This window comes from Nelumbo nucifera, chromosome 5 (assembly GCF_055504915.1).
Source record: "Nelumbo nucifera cultivar China Antique chromosome 5, China Antique-T2T, whole genome shotgun sequence".
NCBI lineage: Eukaryota > Viridiplantae > Streptophyta > Magnoliopsida > Proteales > Nelumbonaceae > Nelumbo > Nelumbo nucifera.
This window is the reverse complement of record NC_142653.1, coordinates 27811168-27832689: the sequence shown is the minus strand read 5'-3', so window position 1 is coordinate 27832689 and position 21522 is coordinate 27811168. Positions and strand designations below refer to the sequence as shown.

The 21522-nt window shown below is 46.1% G+C and overlaps 1 long non-coding RNA gene across 1 annotated transcript; it reads right to left on the bottom strand.

The window, feature by feature from the left end:
• Window positions 1-1614: 1614 nt before the first annotated feature.
• Window positions 1615-3188, bottom strand: LOC148791342 (uncharacterized). Its single transcript, XR_016075950.1, has 3 exons — window positions 2291-3188; window positions 1970-2208; window positions 1615-1938 (listed from the first exon to the last, which is right to left on the bottom strand). It is a non-coding gene; the product is annotated as an uncharacterized LOC148791342 (long non-coding RNA).
• Between the last annotated feature and the right edge of the window lie 18334 nt (window positions 3189-21522).

The following is a 21522-nucleotide window of genomic DNA, read 5'->3' as shown; positions in this document are numbered from 1 at the left end:
TGGAGATTGATGGGCAAAACTAGAAAGTTACACCCGACCCCTAGACTCGATTATGATACTGCACTAGGTGTCGGATTGGGCTATCTTTGATGTACCAATCAGTGAGATCCTTAGCGGGGGTCAAAACCTGGGTATGTTGGGACAGTCCGAGAATTCATCTGAGTGGGTGATCATAGTGACAGGATCAGCCCCTTTGTCGGACAAAGGTAATGATCGGGGATGCACTCTCACTGATGGAAACCAAGACTGCCGGCAGCCGATTTCAACTGTTGAGATTTGTTTTGCAAAATTTATTTTATATAAGATATAAAAGTATATATATGGTTTCTAAAATGTTTGCAAGAAGGTTTTAATTCCCGGGATCCATATGAGTGGAGAGTGCAACACTGTTCCTTGCAGCCGAGGGAGAGGTCCTCTCTTGTCGGGCAGTGTATGATCATTATGGGCTGAGATGTTAAGTGTAAGACCATTGAGGATAACACCTGATGGGCTAATCTTGCATCTGCCCACAGTCCCTAGGTGTTACAAGGTGGCTTGGCCTAGGGACCACTTAGTGTAAGTGTTGGGCCCATAGAGCTCATTTGATGGGTTTCAGGGGGTACACTGTCTTCAGCAGTGCATTCGGCCAGGCCTTGTAACAAAGGCTGGGCTGAACCCATGTGGCTGATGTGTAGATCAATGCTTGGGTCCCACGCCATACAAGGAAGCCCAACTGGGCAGCAATTTGGAAGGTTTTTGAGTACATAACCTTAAATGGGCCTTAAGCCCATTTCGAACTGGGCTGATTTGATCAGTTATCTAAAGGGGTAGAATTCTGAAGTGGGTCAGCTAAAAGGATTGGGCTTAGACCCTATCCACTCAGAGAGTCCAAGATCTAAATAAGATTTAGATCTGGAAACCTCCTAATTAGATTAGGAGACAGCTGATCTGATCTGCAGATAAGATAAGGATTATCCCTTATCACTAAGGGACTTCTAACCCAAATATGATTTGGATTAGCAACTCCTAATCTGATTAGGTGCTGATCCCTTTAATATTATAAAAGGGGAAGGGGGCGGCAGCCTTGAAAGACACAATAACATCAATAGAATTCTTCTCTTTAAGAAAGAGAGATTAAGAGATTTCCTGCATATTGCGAATTCTCTTCTGCCGCCACCTTCCTGCCATTGCCATTCCTTCAGTTCGATCTCCAGTTCTTGGGAGCAATCAAGATTGGATCTTGATTTCAATCTTTTGGGAAAAGATTGATTGGAACTGTACTCACAAGCCGTCCAGTTGATTCTTGCGAATGGTCAAGTTCTTTTGAAGAACATTGCTGATTCTGCTCCATCCTTCACTGCGTCATCTTCAGTGGGAGCAGATTTTGGATCCTTCCTTGGGCGTGAACACCTCCATTGGGAGATAGTATTTCTTCGTATCAGGTATAATCCTCTCCCACTCCTTTTGGTTCAGATCTGGTTCAGTTTATGGTTCAAGATTGATCCTTGAAAATATGATTTTCTAAATAGGGAATACGATTCCCAGTTGAAGGGAGAGATAAAATTTTTGAAATTCGCCCCTTATTCCGCAATCTTTGGGCATCCATAGGATGGATCTCTCATCCCTTCACCCCTTGCTTTAGCAGCCAACTAATCACCAACTTCGAGTCGCCCTCAATTGAGAGTTTGCTTAAATTCAGGTCCTTTGCTTTCTGATTCCATGACAGCTAGTATTTCAGTTCTTAGAGCATTACCCGCCCCTATTGGACCAGAAAATAGAGAAATAATTTTTCCTTCCTCATTTCTGAACACACCTCCAATACCAGATGGTCCCGGGTTGCCTTCACTGCTTCCATCAAAGTTCAATTTTGTGAACCCACTAGACGGTGGGGATCAAAGTTCTCCATACTTCACCTTTGCAGGAATGGAGTCAGCAACCTTCATTTCCTCATCAACTCACCTGCTGGAATTTCATTTCCTCATCAACTCACCTGCTGGAATGCCCTCAAACATCTTCAATGTCTTCACCCAATGAACCACTCTAATGGATATGACTTCAATTGTCACCTCCCTACTCCTTTCTTTTTCCACAAATATTCTTTGATTTCTTTCTTCTCAAAGAATAAAGTAGACAGCCGTTCTTGTACATTTCCAAAGAATTCTACCCTTCTTCTGCCATCTAACAAAACTAGAGGAGAAAAGGCTTTGTACAGAAGGCAGGGAGTTCCATCTGCACCCAAACAAAGAGAGAAACCATTCTCAAATTGAACCAAAAAAAGGGTAATATATTAATAAGTGATAGCAGGACTCACCATCACCCTTGCAGAGAGGACACCAATAGGGAGAAAGACACCAGCCAGGTCTTTTTTCTTTGCAGCAAGTTACTTGTGTTAATTCTTTCCAGATAAACTTCCCAGCAAAAACCACTAATCCTAAGTGGAATAGGAGTGGTCCAAACCTCTTTAACAGTAAAAGGCACTCCCAAACTATCACTTGGCTGAATCAAATTCAAAAAGAATGGCACACATGTAAAGGAACCAGAGGGAGAGGGGGTTCAAATTTGGTTATCACTATTGGAATGGTCCAGCACTACCTTTCCAAGAGCTTGAAGCAAATTTGATACACAACAAATTTCAATATCTCGAAGCCCTCTTCTAAAACCAAAATCCCAGCCCAGACCAACATTAGAGTTAGAGGGAGCCAAGAAAGATGAAATAGGCTCCCCCCTTCAGGTAGAGAGGGCAAAGAGGGAAGGAACTGTTCCATCAAAGATGAGTTACCCAACCAGAAATGCTCCCAGAATTTGACTAGCTTTAAAGAGCACGGGTTATACCTGATGAACGACAAGAAGGAAGGATGGCATGAATGGACTTCCAAAGGGCAGCTCTTGTAGCTCTGGCCAGAATTCCAAAATCCCACTCATTTGCCACAAGCCAATGAATATTAAAAATTACTTTTGCCCATCGCATGCTTTCGCGCTGACGTGCTCAAGCCGTTGCGCTAACAGCATGATTCAAAACTACAGCGCAACAGTTGCGGCTGCTCCACTCCGCTGTGGTCTCATGAACTGAACTTCGTTGCCTTCCCGCGCGCGAATTCTAGAGGCAATCTCCATAGCCACTTCCCTAGAAAAGTTGTGTTTCTTTCCTAAATATTCCCAAGACCTAAACCTCATTACTTCACATTTAACTATATGGTCCCTCTTCTCCTCTCGTGGTTCCCACAAGAAATCCCTCATGAGCTTCTCAATCCTTCTACTCACCCCCCACTGGAATCCGAAACACAGATAGAAAATAAACAGGAAGATTTGCTAAGGTGGATCTGATTAAATTCATCCTATTCCCCCAAAGACAAATAACTCTTCTTCAAAGAAGCTAGCCTCTTCATAAATCTTTCAATTACAGGGCTCCGAAAGTTGCTCCCTCTCAGGTTCCCCCCCAAAGGTAATCCCAAGTAATTCATTGGAAAATGAGAAACCGAACAGGAGTCCATACTACCCTGCTTCCTTCTAGATGATAACAATCACCAGCCTTAGCTTGTTTAGTTTCAGCCATAAATAGAAGTGGGAATCTATCTCCTAGAGATCTATCTTCATACCAAGGGACCAACCAAAATCTTAATTTTCTTCATCACTTACCTTGTATTTTATCCCTTTAATAAACTAGGGGTAAGGTTTGTAAATGTACCTTTCCACACTCTACACCCGTAAGAGTGATGGGAGCCTTCTGTATCCCACTCATTGGCACTGATTCCATGCTTTTCAGCTATGATAGTTCTCCATAATTCATTTTTCTTAGTTGAGAAGCTCCAATACCACCTTCCTAATAATGCTATATTAAATTGTTTGACCAAGTGGTACTTAGAAGAGTCCTTCCAGCCCATCCAAAGGAAATCTCTCATCTTTTCTTCTACTCTGCCTACCACCTCAGAGTAAATTGGGAAACAAGACATGCAGTAGGCTGGGAGGGATGCCAAAACACTCTCTATTAAAGTGAACTTCCCTCCTTTAGATAGATATCTTTCCTTCCTAGATGCCAACTTCCTACCTACCCTTTCTACTATTGGATTCCATTAACTTTTTGAGATGCATTTTCCCCCCAAACAGTAAACCCAGGTACTTGGATGGAAGACTTTTAACTTTGCAGCCCAAGACCTCAGCCAAATCTTGCACATTTGGAACTTTCCCCACTGCCATCATTTGACCAAATTAATTTTCGGTCCAGAGACCACTTCAAACCAGCATAATAAGTATCTTGAATTGAGGACCTGATCTGATGATGCATTGCAAAAAATTAAAGTATCATCAGCAAATTGTAGGATTTCCACCTTTGTGCCATCGTTACACACCTTAAAACCTTCTAAGAGTCCCAACTCTAATGCTCTAGCTGTCATCATACTTAGACCTTCCATAACCATTAGGAGAAGAAAAGTGGACAGTGGATCCCCTTTCCTCAAGCCCCTTGAGCCTTTAAAATTCCGTTGAGATGGACCCTTGATAAGAACTCAAAAACTTGGGGTGGTAACGCAAAATTTCATCCAATTTCTCCATCTCTGCCCAAAATTCATCCTTGCCATCATGTAATCTAGGAAGGTCCAATTAACATGACCATAGGCCTTTTCTAAATCAATTTGGCACACCAATCCCTCCCTTCCACTTCTTTTCCTTGAGCCATTGAGCTCAATGGCTATAAGTAATCCAATATTTCAATTTGTCAAGGTGCATTTGTCCATAACAAGCAAGTTATTAACATGGAACTACTTTTAAGTTCATCATCACATATTTCATAAGAAAGCCAACAAATCTAAGCATTCAATAAAAAAGCCATGTTTGCAATTACCAATGAACATAAACATTCAATAAGAAACCTAAAGCTTCCTATATTGTCTCTCCTACACCTTCAAATCTATCAGACCAATCTCAATGGATGTTCACAGGTAATTTAGGTCCTTCAGGTATTGGAAGTGTGTTAAAATCCATGAAGGCAGATTCTACAGGTATAAACTGGGTAACAAGCAGGAGATAAACTATCAAGTGGTGTTAGGATGGATGAGAGATAGAAGTGTTACATCAACAAGTGCATCAATGTTGTATCAGAGAGGCTAGATCCTTGGTGGCCAAAGGGAACATTGTATTCTGCTGGATTAGGAAATTTTCTAATGATCTAGATCCTTCTTTGGCCAGAAGTAGAGTAGAGACTGGAGAGCAATGAGTTGTGCCAGGGATCAGCACTTCCAGATAAAGAGCTTTTTCTTTTCTTTTGGGGCATCTGGGGAGCTTGTAATTTGTCAGCGTAGTGGTTTTGTGCATCCTGCTGTTTTTTTCCTCTTTGTAATCTCTTAGTTTCTATCATTAATATAACTCTTGATCCTAATACCAATAAAAATATAAATAAGTACCTAATAAAAATAACATAAATAGTAAGGTGTCCAGGTTTGAATCTTTAAAATAGATAGGAAAGAGACAAAACCCAAAAGCATACATTACCCCCCCCCCCCCCCTCTCAATACACAATAAAAAAAGAAAGAAATTAAATAGAAAAGTTTTATAACAGACCATTGGAAACAACTACAAATTAAGCTATTAGATCACAATTTAAATCAATAAGGAACCAAGCTCTTTCAAATGGTGCCCAATAGTACAGATTGAACATTTAAAAATGATGAATTTGTCATATAAAGACACAAGACCTTTAAACACCTACTTCTACAAGGTTTTCAAATGATCGATTTTATACTTGGGAAATGGTTTATAAATGCTCTGACAAATTTTATTACTCCCAATTCATGGAAAAACTTAAGTGTTTCTTATTCAGTCCGATTACTCCAAGACAACTTTGCATTGGCTAGAGATAATGCCTATACTTTCTTTTAACAGCATCAAGAAATTTCTTAAATTTTTATCAGTATCACCAGAGCTGCACTAGTTCATTTTTAACAATTCCTAATCCAACAAAAAGTAAATAAATAACAATTAAAAAATTACTAGAAAAGGAATCATCAGAGACTGGCTCTGAGAGATCATAAGATAGGAGCGTGTTTATAAAACCTAAAGATATGACCATTCTGCTTTTATCATACCCTTGACCCATTCATGACAGTCTTGCATGTCATGCTGTAGACACCGTCAAAAAATGAATACTTTCAGATTCTTGGAGCTTTTAACTGCATCAAAAACAAAGGAAAAAGAGAAAGGACCATTGAAATTTCATATAATGCATACTATAGATATGTATCCATCCCAAATATACAGACTTTCAGGTTAAATGGAAGATAGAATTGAATACTATAATATTTCCAGCTACTCTTCAGATGCAGAGTCTCATAAGGTCCAGACCTATGAACTTGGAGGTTATATCAAATATAAAACTAAAAAGCATTAGATTCAAGTGATTATCACAAATTTCCAGTTAAAAGAACAAGTATTACAAAGAGTAAACCTAATTTGCACCTGGGGTGCACTTATCAAAAAGTAGACAAGAAGAAGAAAAGAGAGGATCCAAGAGAAAGAGAAGAAAGATTTCAAGGAATTCAGGACCAGCTATCCAACCCTTTTAATTCCTTATTAGAAACATATGATGAAAAGAATATTGTTGAATATGTTAGTCTTTTCTTTAGTTTAGTGCCACAGGGGCACATATGTAATTTTACCTTCTTTTATTTTAAAGTGAGTCGCCCTAATATAAATAACAAAAAGGCTGGTGCCGCCAGCAGTAGTTTTGACTCCAAAACTTTTCTCTCTTCTCTCTTCTCTCTTCTCTCTTCTCTCTTCTCCCTTATCTTCTCTCACTGTTCTGATACTCTACTGTTTGTTTACCAAGAAAACAGATATAAATGTTCTCATTATAGTATACAGCACCTATATGACTTACAATAAGTATTCAGCTAATCATCCAACAACCCCTCTCAATCTGATCCATAAAATGTCATACATGCCCATCTTGCTTATGTTCCAACTTTAATAAAGAAAAGAAAAGGTGAAGAAAAGAATAGGAAAAAGAAAGAGAAGAAGATAGGAAGAGAAAGAGAAGGGAAAGAGAATAAAAGGAGAAGAAAAGAGGAAGACTAGCTAGGAGAAATCTAATCTCCTCTCCTTACTATCGACCTAGGTTGTATTAGCATTCTACTAAAGCTGAAATGACTACAAAACCCTTAGGAAAGTTACAACAGACATTAGAGAGAAAAATAACATGAAAAAGACAATAATGCTCCCATTAACTAATTCTAACACTCCCCCTCAAGCTGGAGCATATATATCATAAAGTTCCAACTTATTACAAATATAATCCATCCTTGAGCGACTCACACTATTAGTAAAAAGATCAACTACTTGGTCTTCATATTTAACATAGGGAGTAACAACCTCTCCACTTGTCACTTTCTCTCTCACAAAGTGGCAGTTAACTTCAATGTGTTTAGCCCTTTCATGAAACACTAGATTGGAAGCAATATGTGTTGCAGCTTGGTTGTCACAAAACAATTTAATGGGTTGACAAATTGTGATATTCATCTCCTGAAGAAGATGTTTCAACCAAACTAGTTCATAGGTAGCATGAGCCATTGCCTTGTATTCAGCTTCAGCACTAATCCTAGCAACCACTCTCTACTTCTTGCTCTTCCAAGTAACGAGATTTCTGCACAAGAAGGTACAATAACCTCTAGTAGACTTCTTGTCCATTAGAGACCCTGCCCAATCTGCATTTGAGTACCCTACCAGAGACATATCTCCCCCTTTCTTATACAAAATCCTTCAACCATGAGCACCCTTTAGATACTTCAGCACCCTCATAACACCATCCCAATGAGAAGTTGTTGGGTTCTGCATGAATTGACTAAGGACTCCAACACTAAAAGAGATGTTAGGCCTAGTGATGGTAAGATAGATCTTGCCTACTAGTCTTCGATACTTTGTAGGATCTTCTAATGGCTCCCCTTGATTATCAGACATCTTCACATTGGGATCCATAGAAGTCTCAACTAGCTTGGATCCGAGCAACCCAATTTCATCCAACATATCCAAAACATACTTTCGTTGGGACAAAGAGACTCCCCACTTCGATCGAGCTACCTCAATTCCAAGAAGTACTTCAAGGATCCTAGATCTTTAGTTTGAAAGTGTTGCTGTAGGATTTGTTTCAACTCATCAAATCCATGTGTATCATTGCTAATGAGAACAATATCATCAACATGCATTGAGTAATAAACATTGCATTGTTTCAAGCCAAAATCTTGCACCACACTACTAAAACGACCAAACCATGCTCGTGGTGATTGCTTCAGCCCATAGATAGCCTTCTTCAATCGACACACCTTTCCTAACTCCCCCTAAGCAACATACCTAGGGGGTTGCTCCATATATACCTCCTCTTGAAGATCACCATGGAGAAAAGCATTTTTTAACATCAAGCTGAAATAGGAGTCAATCAAAGTGGGCAGCTAAGGAAATGAACACTCAAACAATAACCTATTTTAGCCATAGGAGAGAAGGTTTCTAAATAGTCCACACCATAGGTCTGAGTATACCCCTTAGCAACAAGTCGAGCTTTGAATTGCTCAATACTACCATCTTGACAGTGTTTAACTATATAAACCCATCAACAACCAACGACCTACTTCCCAGGTGGTAAGGAAGTGAGATCCCAAGTATTATTGGATTGAAGAACGTAAAATTCTTCATCCATCACCTTCTTCTAGTTAGGAGATGAGAGGGCTTCCTATAGAGAACATGGTAGAGAAACAAAGGATAGAAGGTGATGAGGGATGATTTGACCCAACCTATGAAACGGTGACATGTAGGCACCGACTTAGCATGAGCAACAGCCTAGCCCTGAAGCCCAGAGCGACCAAGTGACGGGCCCACAAAGCAGTCCGCTACGTTACAGCTCACGAGGGGAGGAGTCCGCCGCAAGGCGAACTCCGGGTTCCCTGTGCTATCTTGAGATACCCCGAGGCAACTGTAGCTCGCGAGCTAAAGTTATTAGCTCGCCCGAGCTCCCTAACAGAAGTCATTCCAAGGACCAATTCCACTAAGGTAATCCTGGAGTATCCCAAGCTCGCTATGAGATAGCTCGCGAATGAGCCGCGCTAGCGCCCTCCAGGAAGCTTCCGACTGACAGACTGTACCGGTTAGACTGCACCATATCCTTTATTAACGGCACAATCCCAGTCCTTCCGACAGTCTGCATCCACGTCTCTCAACAGGCAAAGGTGTGCCTGCCACTTTGGAAACGTGTCACTCACTCGGGCAAAGCGTACACCACAACAGCCACCTGCGCAGCCCTGGCAGGTAACGGTTGTGGCAAGAGCCCAGTGGCGGTTATGCCCGACCTAATGTGAGTGTCCCTATAAAAGCCCTCAGGATAGAAGGGAAACTTCTTCTAAAATCTTCGACCTCCTGAACATAGTGATAACGCACCATCCTCACTCTTAGCCTTCGTTCTCCTTTCGCTTCTTGCACACAGTACTAACTTAAGCATCGGAGTGTTCCCGTCGGGAAACCCCTCGGGAGTTCTTCCTTTTTCCTCTCATCTCAGGTACCTCTCAGGAGCCACGTGAGCGCCAGCTAGGAGTGACCGGATTGTGCTACATCATTTGGCACCGTCTGTGGGAAACGCTTCAAAAAGCCTTTCTCTCTAAACACTTTCAGTTCTTTCCCTCCTCGAAACAATCCAACGCTCATGGCTTCCTCTAGCAACGTCGGACGAAGCACGGAAATGGATAACTCCAGGGAACGACCCCAACTTCCTACTGTCTGTATCGGACAGTTCACCATCCCCCTCTCGGCGGACGGAATCCCCAGCTTGAATGTGCCCCTCACAATGGCACCTGTCATCGCCTCACTCCCTGCTACAGTTGGAACGATGTTCACCAAACCTTCGGTCATGCGGTCAGCCCGAACCAGCTGGAGGACCTGATGCAGTGCATGAGAGCCATGCAGGCTCAAATGCAACAGTTCCAACAACTTCAGCTCTATCAACAACACGTACTGCACCAGGTCTCCCAGTATCAGTATCAGCAGCAGTTCCCCCAGCTGCCCCAACCTCAGCTTCAGCAGCCTCATCTCCTGCCTCAGCGCCTAGCCTCACAGCAAGCCAAGTCTCGCCGCCAGAGCGAGCACCCCTTCGGCCGAGGACAGGCCCCCCAAAATCTCCCAAAAAATCTGGCCTCCCCCCACGGCAGACGGGAGAGACTAGCTACCCCGATCTCGCTGCGGGCGGACAGGTCGGGAGGACCCCGGTTCGGCAGGTCTATGTCACCTCGGCAGTCGAAGTTTTGAACCCCGATCCTTGAAAACCGGTTTGAGATCCTGGTAACAGACTCCAAGCAGGACCCCTCTGTCCACAACCATCACCAGTAGACCGAGCTACTCCCTGCGCAAACCACTCCAGATAGCGCGGAGGTGAGCAACACGAACGCTGAACCCACCAAGAAGCAGAGGCGCCGCCGCCGAGCTCGCCGATCTATCTCCCGCGATTTGCCCGAGCTCATGGGCAAAGAAGAGGTAAGCTCGGCCGAAGCCAAAGCTCCCCTCCTCTCGTTTCGTCCCCCCTGTCTTCCGAACTCCTGGCAGTCCCAATGCCCAAGGACTTCAAGCTCCCCCCTCTTGACAAGTATGACGGGTCGTTCGACCCGAATGACCACGTAGATGCTTTTCAGTCACAGATGCACCTGGCGCGAGCTAGTGAGTCGTGCATGTGCGTGGCCTTCTCCACCACTTTTAGGGGAGCAACCCGCACGTGTCCGGAACTTGGCACCCGGTCGATAAGAAGTTGGGCGCAGTTCGCACAAGCCTTCACGTCCCACTTCGTCACCAGCAAACGGTGCCCACGAACTGAAGAAAACCTCCTCAACATAGCGCAAAGAGAGGGAGAGTCCATCCGGGGCTATATCAAGCGGTTCAACGACGCTTGTATGCAGATACCGCACCTGGACCCCGCCGTACGCCTTGTAGCAGCCAAGAAGGGCGTGACGCACAAAGAGTTCAAGTGGCACATGGTCGTCAACCAACCCGCGACCATAACCAAGTTTCTGAAGCATGCGGACAAGTTCATAGCCACCGAAGAGGAGGTCAACCAAAAGGGCGAGGGCACACCCGAAAAAAGAAAGCGAGAAGGAGAGCCTTCCAGTCAAGGGGACAGCCGAAGAAAAAAGGAAATGATTCGGGGGGCAAAGCTGGGTCAATTGTTCCGGGCTCCTATAGCGGACCGAGCTGATTACACCCCACTGAACGCGAAGCGGGCCAAGATCCTGATGGCGATCAAGGACGTCCCGTACGTGAAGTGGCCACCCCGTCTGAGGGGGAATCCCAATGAAAGAAATAAGAGTCTGTATTGCAGTTTTCACAAAGATCACGGTCACAGTACCGAGAGTTGTAAAAACCTCTGCGACGAGATAGAGGAGCTCATCCGTCGCGGATATTTCAGAAACTTTGTACAAAATAATAGTAACAATAATAATAGAGAAGGTCGGCAAGGGGAGCACGGTAAAGATGCCCCCGAGTCTAGCAGCAGGCTGGCCGAACAATTGTAGAGGCAGCCTCCAGAGGAGAGGCCAGTTCGGGGGACCATCCACATGATAGTGGGAGGTTCGATCGTTGCGGGTTGCACTTCTGCAGCAGCTCGGACGTCTGTTCGTGAGGCCACCCGGGAAGAGCAGAACCCCCCAAAGCGGCCGAAGATGGGAGACCCGATTTTCTTCACAGAAGACGATGCATGAGGGGTCTACTACCCCCATGATGATGCACTCGTAATAAAGCTAAGAATCAACGACTTCGAGGTCAGACGCGTACTTGTGGACTCAGGCAGCTCAGCCGACATCCTTTTCAAAGCTGCGCTCGACCAGCTTCAGTTGCAGAGAAGCAACCTGAAGCCTACAGACACCCCTTTAGTGGGCTTCAGCGGAGAGGAAGTCCGCCCCCTTGGGAAAGTAACAGTACCTGTAGAGATCGGCAAATGGCCTTGTGTGGTCAGATTCGAACACAACTTCCTGGTGGTAGCGACCCCCTCCCCCTACAATGCCATAATAGGTCGATCGATCACCCATGTCCTATGGGCGGTGGTCTCCACGTACCACTTGGCTATGAAGTTCCCAACGGACTTCGGTGTGGGAGTAGCGTGGGGCGACCAGCTCGAGTCCCGCAAGTGCTACGTTGCCGCCCTGAAGGGGAAAATCAAGGTGGCCGATGACCTCGAACTGGAACGACCCACGGAGCAAGGCGAAGAGCGAGCCATGCCCACGGAAGAAACAGTCGCGGTCCCGACCTTAACAGCAGACCCAGCTCAGACGCTTCAGATCGGCTCTTCCGTCCAGGAGCCCCTACGATCCGAACTGGTAAGCTTTTTACTTCAAAATTTAGATATTTTTGCATGATCCGCGGCAGAGATGCCCGGTATAGACCCCAAACTCATAACTCACAAGCTGAACACTGATCTTGTAGTTAGGCCCGTTAGACAGAAGAAACGCAACCTAGCCTCGGAATAGTGGAAAGCGGTCGACGAGGAAGTCGAGAAGCTCCTCGCAGTGGACTTCATAAGAGAAGTCCATTACCCAAGTTGGGTAGCCAACCCCGTCTTGGTAAAGAAGGCCAACAGCAAGTGGCGCATGTGCGTCGACTACACCGACCTGAACCAGGCTTGCCCGAAAGACTGCTTCCTGCTCCCCAGAATCGACCGTTTGGTAGACGCGACCTCAGGGCATGAGTTGCTAAGTTTCTTGGACGCCCATTCGGGCTATAACCAAATCCAGATGGACCCGGCGGACGAAGAAAAGACTGCCTTCATCATGGAATTCGGCATGTACTGTTACAAGGTTATGCCCTTTGGTTTGAAAAACGCAGGGGCAACCTTTCAAAGGCTCGTAAATAAATTGTTTGCACCGTTAATCGACAGAAAAGTAGAATGCTATGTAGACGACATGGTCGTCAAAACTCATTTCTCACATGAATTAATACAAGACTTGCATTCTGTTTTTGAAATTTTGCGTAAGTTTAATATGAGATTGAACCCAAACAAGTGTGTGTTCGGTGTGACCTCGGGTAAGTTCCTAGGATACATCGTTAACCGGCGCGGCATTGAAGCCAACCCGGATAAGGTTAAGGCCATCTTAGACATGAGACCACCCTGTAAGTTGAAGGAGGTTCAAAGGTTGAATGGCCGCATAGCCGCCCTGAGTCGCTTCATGTCCAAATCGGCGGACCGTTGTCTGTCGTTCTTCAAGGCAATCAAGAGCAAAGAGTTTGAGTGGACCCAAGACTGTCAGCTCGCGTTTGACGAGCTCAAGAATACCTCGCTAGTGTGCCGACCTTAACCCGGCACGAGGAGGGCGATGTTTTAGAACTGTACCTCTCGGCGAGCGACGAAGTGGTCAGTTCGGTACTAATAAAGGAAGTAGATCGGGTCTAATGACCCATCTATTACGTTAGTAAAGTATTGCAGGGAGCAGAAACGAGATACCCGGAAATGGAAAAGCTAGCATACGCACTAATAATCACAGCTCGGAAACTCTGCCCGTACTTCCAAGCTCATACTGTTATCGTCCTCACTGACAGACCCCTGAGGCAAGTATTTCTTAAGCCCGAGGTCTCTGGTTGGTTGACGAAGTGGGCCGTTGAGCTCAGCGAGTACGACCTCCAGTACAAGTCGTGAACTGCCATTAAGGCCAGCCTTAGCAGATTTCATTGCCGAGTGCACATTCAGCTCCGAAGCCCCTAGGCCGGTCGAGCACGAGGTCCCCAGTTCGGGTGAGCTCGAAGCTCCCAGGCTGGTTCAGTCTGAACCCCATGAGGTAGTAGCCAGTGTGGCATCTCTCCTAGCTAGGCCAAGTGCGAGCTGGGATGAGGAGCCCTGGATCCTTCATGTAGATGGCTCCTCGAACCAACAGGGCAGCGGAGCCGGAATAGTCCTGCATGACCCAAGTGACATGAAACTGGAGTACGCGCTACGCTTCGAGTTCGCGGCGCCTAACAATGAAGCGGAGTACGAGGCGTTGCTAGCTAGACTAGCCTTAGGAGAGAAGTAAAAGCCAAGCACATCGTGATCTGCAGCGACTCCCAGCTCGTGGTCAACCAGACCATTGGCGAGTATGAAGCTCGCGAGCCGACCATGGTAGCCTACCTAACCAAAGTCAAAGAAGCCCTGCTCAACTTCCAGTCACACTTTATCAGACAAATCCCTAGGTCAGAGAACGTTGAGGCCGACGCCCTGTCCAGGTTAGCCAGCACCAGCGACATCACCATGAGAACCGTGTACATAGAGGACCTGTCTCGGCCCAGCATTCTCAGGGGGGCAGAGGAGGTCGCTCCCGTCGTTCAAGCAGAGCCGAGCTGGATTGACCCGCTCGCGAGCTTCTTCCTACACGGGACCCTCCTTGCAAACCGCAATGCAGCTAGAAGAGTGCAGCACCAGGCAACCAAATATGTCATGATAGACGAACAACTATACCGGAGATCTTACACGCTCCCCTACTTATGTTGCTTGCGACCTACTGAAGCCAAGCTCGTACTCCACGACACCCATGAGGGTCTGTGCGGTGGGCACTTGGGGGGCAGGGCCCTCGCCCAAAAGGCACTCCAACAAGGGTACTATTGGCCAACAATGAAGGCAGACGCTATTGAGCTCGTTAGAAAATGTGACAAATGCGAGAGACATGCCAATATTCACCACCAACCCACTGCCGACCTCAAGTATCTCACCAGCCCGTGGCCCTTTGCGCAGTGGGGCATCGATCTACTCGGGCCATTCCCGCCAGCAACGGATGAAAGGAAGTTCTTAGTAGTGGCAGTGGACTATTTTACCAAGTGGGTAGAAGTCAAGCCCCTCGTGACGATCACAACCTGAAATGTCCAAAACTTCTTTTGGAAGAACATCGTGTGCCGCTTCGGATAACCTCAGGTATTGATCTCCGATAATGGCAAGCAATTCGAGGACACCAAATTTCAAGACTGGTGCCGAGAGATGGGGATCCAACGGAATTTTACTTCAGTCGCGCACCCTCAAGCAAACAGTCAGGCAGAAGTCACGAACAGAGCCATCCTCTGCGGACTAAAGGCACGGCTGGACCGAGCTAAAGGATTGTGGGCAGATGAACTACCCAGTGTCCTATGGGCCTACCAGACCACGGAGAAGACCGCCATGGGAGAAACACCCTTCAATCTCACCTACGGTACCGAAGCAGTGATCCCCACAGAGATCAAAGTACCTACATTGCGCCTAGAAACATACAGTGATCAAACAAACGAAGATGAGCTACATACCAACCTCGATCTACTCGATGAAGTAAGGGACCTCACGTACATTAGGACCGTAGCCTACCAGCAGAGAGTAGCTCGGTACTATAACGCCAGGGTCAAGAAGCAAAACCTCCGCGTTGGCAACCTGGCCCTTCGTAAAGTTATGGTGCCTGAGCCCAGCACTGGCAAACTCGGGTCCAACTGGGAAGGTCCTTACCGAGTGAAACGTGTGGTCGGGGAAGGAACATACGAGCTCGAGACCCTCGAAGGGAAACAAGTACCTCGAGCATGGAATACTGTAAACCTAAGGCAATATTATCTGTAAGAATCGAGTAGGCCACGAGCCACTCCCAAAGCCTAAGGGCCAGAATACCGAGCTAATATGACCTCGACACAACAGGACCCAGTCACCTCCATGGCATGGGCAGACTCCGAGAGTGGGCCACGAGCCACTCCTTCATCCCAAGGACCAAAACACCGAGCTAACAAAGACCTCGGCGTGAAGAAAGACTTAGTCACTTCAGTGGTGAAGGCAAGGTATAAAATATCAAAGGCGTAAGCAGCTCAGGTTTAAACCCTACAAAGCATAGCTCGTCTCAATATATTGGTTGAACTGAGAAATAACCAACCAATGCTTAGTTCGGGCATACATAGTAATCACTTCGCGGTATACCATAGAGGCCTTAAACGTTAAAGGACAAATCGGGATAACGACTACCGAAGAGTCCTACTTCGGGCATGTAGCTTTAATAGCTCAAATGATGAGATCGCTTTAGCAAAAATAAAGGGAGTTCATCATACTCAGAAGAAGGAAAAAACTTTCATTGTCAAAAAAAAAGAAAGAGAAGAAAAGAAAAACAACAAGTGTAGTAACCGAGCTAAACAGCTCGGGAAAGGTTTGATTATCACAGGGCACAACCGCCAACCGAAAACTTGTGAAAGATCGGGTTTACGGCACCCGGAAGCCACCAGAAGCCCAGAGAAACGCCACCTCAAGGATTCGCCTCCTCATCCTCTGGAGAGTCAGGCTCCTCTTCATCTGCTTGGTCCGCTGTCTCAGGAGACAGACCTTTCATAGTAATGCCGTCAAGGTAGACCGGAGAACTTCTTCCGAACCAGCCACTAGCAGAGCTTAAACCTTGAGCGGTACGAACCTGAACCATACTTCGCCTGGAGGTCCTGAAATTCCTGGGAGTCTTTAAAATTCCAGACCGCTTTCTCTCGCTCAGCCTCCACCATCTAATCAAAGTTTCGAGTCCAATTCAGAAGAGTGGACTCCAAGTCCCGCACCTGCTGCTTGAGGAGCTCCCTCTCCGCCACCATCCTCGACAATTCCTCCCTGTAACGTGCGCTCTCTTCAGTAAGTCGGGCGATTTGAGCCTCCTGGTCGTGGACAAGCAGCTCCTGAGACTTGCTCCCCTTGCGGGTGTGGTGGAGCTCGCCCCGGATCCGGTCGAGCTCGCCCTGGAGCTTCTAGTTGGTGGCCCGCTGGTCGAGGGCGTCAACACGGTGGATGCGCGCCTGGAGAGCCATGGCATGGATGGTGGAATTCACCTATCGACGGAAAAGAAGATTAGAAGACAGCGAAAAAGGGCAAAACAAGACAGAAAAAGGGAAAAAGGTCACTTACCACCATGCAATGGGCAGAGGCGAATGCGGACAGATCCCTAGGCTCCATGTTTCCCCACTGAGCGATCTCGTCATTAGTGATTGCCTTCCGGCTCCTCCGGCGAGCTACCAGATAATCATTTATCCCTTCCCAGTTTCCCACTGGGAATCGGGGGTAAGGACGGGGCTGAAGGGGGTTACAGGGGGCCTCCCCCGGTCGAGGGAGCTCGTTTCCCTCAGGGTTAATCCCACTAGCCCCCTCAGGAGGGGGCATCGGAACCTCGGGCGGAGGAGAGGGTAGGACCGGCTCAGCAGACCCGAACTCAGTTCTTCCTGAAGAAAGGGTCCGGTCGGGGCGCGTCCTCTTCGCATGGCACCTCTGACTACTCGAGAGAAGGTGGCGTGAATCGGCACTAGACATGATGGCTGCAAAAAGACCACAAGTTATTAGTCCAACAAGAAACAAAATACACGTGCACAATAGTCACAAGGCACTACGCGACCTAAAAGGCCGACCAACCCGGGCTCAAGCCTTTCTGCACGAGCTTCTCCTCGGTCAAGTAGTCCGAGCAAAGGAAGCCTACCGACGCCCAGGACAACATCGTTTTCCGAATCTCAGGGTCCAGCTCGGCCTCGGGGTCCTGGATGGCGTCCCTCCAAGCAGTGAGAAAGGGCCACCCCTCGGGGTTACGGACCACAAAGTAGTCCCGCTTCTAGGCAAGAATCTTATTCGGCAGCTCGTACAAGAGCTTATAGCCGCGACAGGGAGAGAGATAATAAAAGCGCCTCTCCGGAGGAACCCCAGGAGCAGCGTTCTTTATACAAAGGATAGAGACAAAAATATCAAGGTCCAGAGGAAGGTAGTACTCGTGACACAAGGATATAGTCCCAACCATGTTTTGAATGGCGTTGAGATGAAATTGGTCAATAGTGACGTTGAAGTGATTTAACACCTCCACTATCAAGGGGTGTAGGGGGAGACGCAAGCCGACCTTGAGTTGTTCCTGAAAGATTACTATGTCATCGGGACCGTGCTCCCAAGGGAAGTTACCAGTAGGGAGGCTGTAAACCAGGTCCCTAGGGAGGCGAAAGTAGCAGATCAGAAACCTAAGTCTCTCCGTTGTCATTAAGGAAGGGCCAAAGGTATCAGACTCCCTCCCCCTAGAAGTAGACACCATGTCCCCAGAGGCCTCCCGAGCCTCCGAGATCTGCTCCCAGGCACCCTCCGAGCTCGAGGGAGCATCATCATCCTGGCTATTGCCCCTGTGATAGGTGTGATATGGATACCTAGACATGGCTGACAACAATTGGGACTCACCAGAGTAGACGGAACGAAGCAAACTGAGGAACTCGGGTAGACTAGGTGAAGTGCGCAACCACAGAATCCAAAGACAGCAAAATGGCGTGGGAGAAAGTAGAGCCCGAGGGGGCCCCCTATTTATAGTCTCCACCCTTCCAAATTGACGGCCCAGATCAAAGCAGATCCAATGGTCCGCGGGTGCCCTGACCGCATGCCTTCTAAAAACCGAAGGCGATTGGCGGCACGTCTTCCATAGTTAAGGTAGTCACAGCTGCACGACGTTCAGAGTTAAAGGCCACCTCAGCATGTTTTCGGAATCCGAAAAGTCAAGAAAGTCAGAAAATCTCTTGATTCCCGTGAATGCATTTAATAAGGACAGTCAATCAAGTTTGAATTTTAGTCAAATCAGTCCGTCGCACTTCATAAACTCCCCGCGCTAAGGCAGTACTCTTAGCTCGAGGAGTGGGGGGCAATTGATGAGGGATGATTTGACCCGACCTATGAAACGGTGACACGTAGGCACCGACTTAGCATGAGCGACAACCTAGCCCTGAAGCCCGAAGCGACCAAGTGACGGGCCCACGAAGCAGTCCGCTATGTTACAACTCACGAGGGGAGGAGTCCGCCGCAAGGCGAACTCCGGGTTCCTCGTGCTATCTTGGAAGAGATACCCCGAGGCAACTGTAGCTCGTGAGCTAAAGTTATTAGCTCGCTCGAGCTCCCTAACAGAAGTCATTCCGAGGACCAATTCCACTAAGGTAATCCTGGAGTATCCCAAGCTCGCTACGAGATAGCTCGCAAACGAGCCGTGCTAGCGCCCTCCAAGAAGCTTCCGACTGACAGACCGTACCGGTCAGACTGCACCATATCCTCTACTGACGGCGCAGTCCCAATCCTTCCGACAGTCTGCATCCACATCTCTCAACAGGCAAAGGCGTGCCTGCCACTTTGGAAACGTGTCACTCACCTGGGCAAAGCGTACACCACAACAGCCACCTACGCAGCCCTGGCAGGTAACGGCTGTGGCAGGAGCCCAGTGGCGGTTATGCCCAACCTAATGTGAGTGTCCCTATAAAAGCCCTCAGGATAGAAGGGAAACTTCTTCCTTTTTCCCTCGGGAGTTCTTCCTTTTTCCTCTCATATCAAGTACCTCTCAGGAGCCACGTGAGTGCCAGATAGGAGTGACCGGATTGTGCTACATTAGAAGGGAAATGAAATGTTGATGTGAATGATACATACCAAGAAAGGGGATGATATGTGCAAGTGTGCTTACCCTTACGAAGAGCAATAGGGAAATCAAGATCTGAGGATGGTGGCTTTGTCAACGGCAAAGACTCTAGTGGCATGTCAGAAGTTGGAGTTGGATCAATTATTGGCAACAATTTTGGTTGTTTATTGCATCTAGAGTACACTCTGGGGATAGATGGTCGAATAGGCTCCTCCATAGTAGGCAAGGGAATAAAGACGTCACCAAAGTCAGAAGGAAGAGGAATAAAAGGAAAAAGATCACGTCTAGAGAAATAGGGTAAACTCTCAAAGAAGGTAACATCCGGAGCAACAAAAGCTTTTCGTAAATACCATGAGGATTGATGTATAATACCATGAGAGTCAAAATAAGACTGAAAATTATTATGAAAGTATTCCTTGGCATTATCAGAACGAAACATTTTAATGCATGCACCAAAATGATTCCTTATCTCAGCATGAAAAGATAGAAAAATAGATAACAGTTTTGAACGATCCTTCATTAAGTAAATCCATGTCATTCTTGAATTTTCATCAATAAATGTTAAAAAATATCTAAATCCATTATAAGATGACACATAACTAGAACCCCAAACATTGGAGTGGACTAAAGCAAAATGACTCAATACTTTCTTATCATCCCTAAGAACAAAAGGCACTATATGATGTTTACATAACTGACATGACTCACAATCTAGTTGAGTTACAGACCCCAAAGTTGGTACTTTCTTCTTCAAAACACAAAGAGAATGATAACCAAGACGACAATGCCACGTAAGAGAAGAATGAAGAGCCTTCTGAGGACCATGGTCATCCAAGTAGTACAGTCCTCCAACTTTATGACCGCCACCAATCGTCTTCCCCGTTTTGAGATCCTAAAAGACACAGTATGAAGGATAATCATGGCGGTGGTCGTACCTGACTTCACAAGTGTAGCAGTGGCAAAAGTAAATGAGGTAAACTAGCTAAGTTTTTCATACTCCTCACGTGAGATTGAGATTGTGCCTTTATCATTACCAACATTGGAAGAAGGAGCATCTGCAATCACACTAAGACTCCCAAAGTCACCTTTCACCTTTGCATGGTTAGCCCAGGAAGATGGAGGGCCATAATGATCATAACAAAAGTTGATTTTTGTGACTTTTTCGTCTACAATGTGAGCACTCACAACCAAAACCCCTCACATTACTTCCCCCTACACCATGGCTGATCTCTCTGAAGATGGGGGATGATCATTATGTGGATTTGAGGCTCTCCTTACGAGGGAGAAAACCTCAGACAATGATGGAAGATCACTACTCCCTAAGATTTGGGCTTGCACTAATTCAAATTCAGACCTCAACCCAGATAAAAATCTTGCCACATCTAGATGTTCTCATTGTTCTTGTTGAATATTCAAATCAATGGATAGGGATTGATAAACATTGAGATAATTCCTTAAGCTTCTTAGAAAAGCATAGTATTCTTCAACACTTCTATTCCCTTGTTGAAGAGAAAAATAATCTTGGTATAACTAGTAAATTCTTGTGACATTGTCTTGTCCAGAATACAATTGTTTGGTATGGTCCCAAATCTCCTTGGTCATGTCTAGAAACATAGGGTTCACACTAATGTGATTCTCCATACTATTCCAAAGGGATGTCATAATTTGGGCATTCTTGTACCCTTTTGATTCACTTTTCAATGGACCCTCATTGATGTACTTCAACTTGTCTCTTGCAATAAGAGATACCCCAACCGATTTGGCCCATGGGATATAATTAGTACCATTGAGTTTCACCGTAGTTCATTGAGAAGTCATGAAATCTGATTGCACAACTACTGTAGGTTTAGTGCTACTATTTGATGAAGCCATAAGTGAGAAGAGATCACTGATTTATCACATAGGCAAATTGTAAAACAGCTAGCATCCAACTACTGTAACACACTTTTTTCTTTAGGAAAAACATCAGCCCTCTACTTTAGAAACACTTGAGAAAGATTATACACTTACCACAAGGTGTCACCACACCACAAACCACTACAAAATCACCACACATTGAGGAGTAGCTACCTCACAACTCAAAACATCACACGTTTGCCCTTTTCAAAATGCCGAATAGAGGGCTTTTAGAAAAAAACACCACCAACTCACACAACACTGCAATTTGAGGCATTAAAACCTCTTT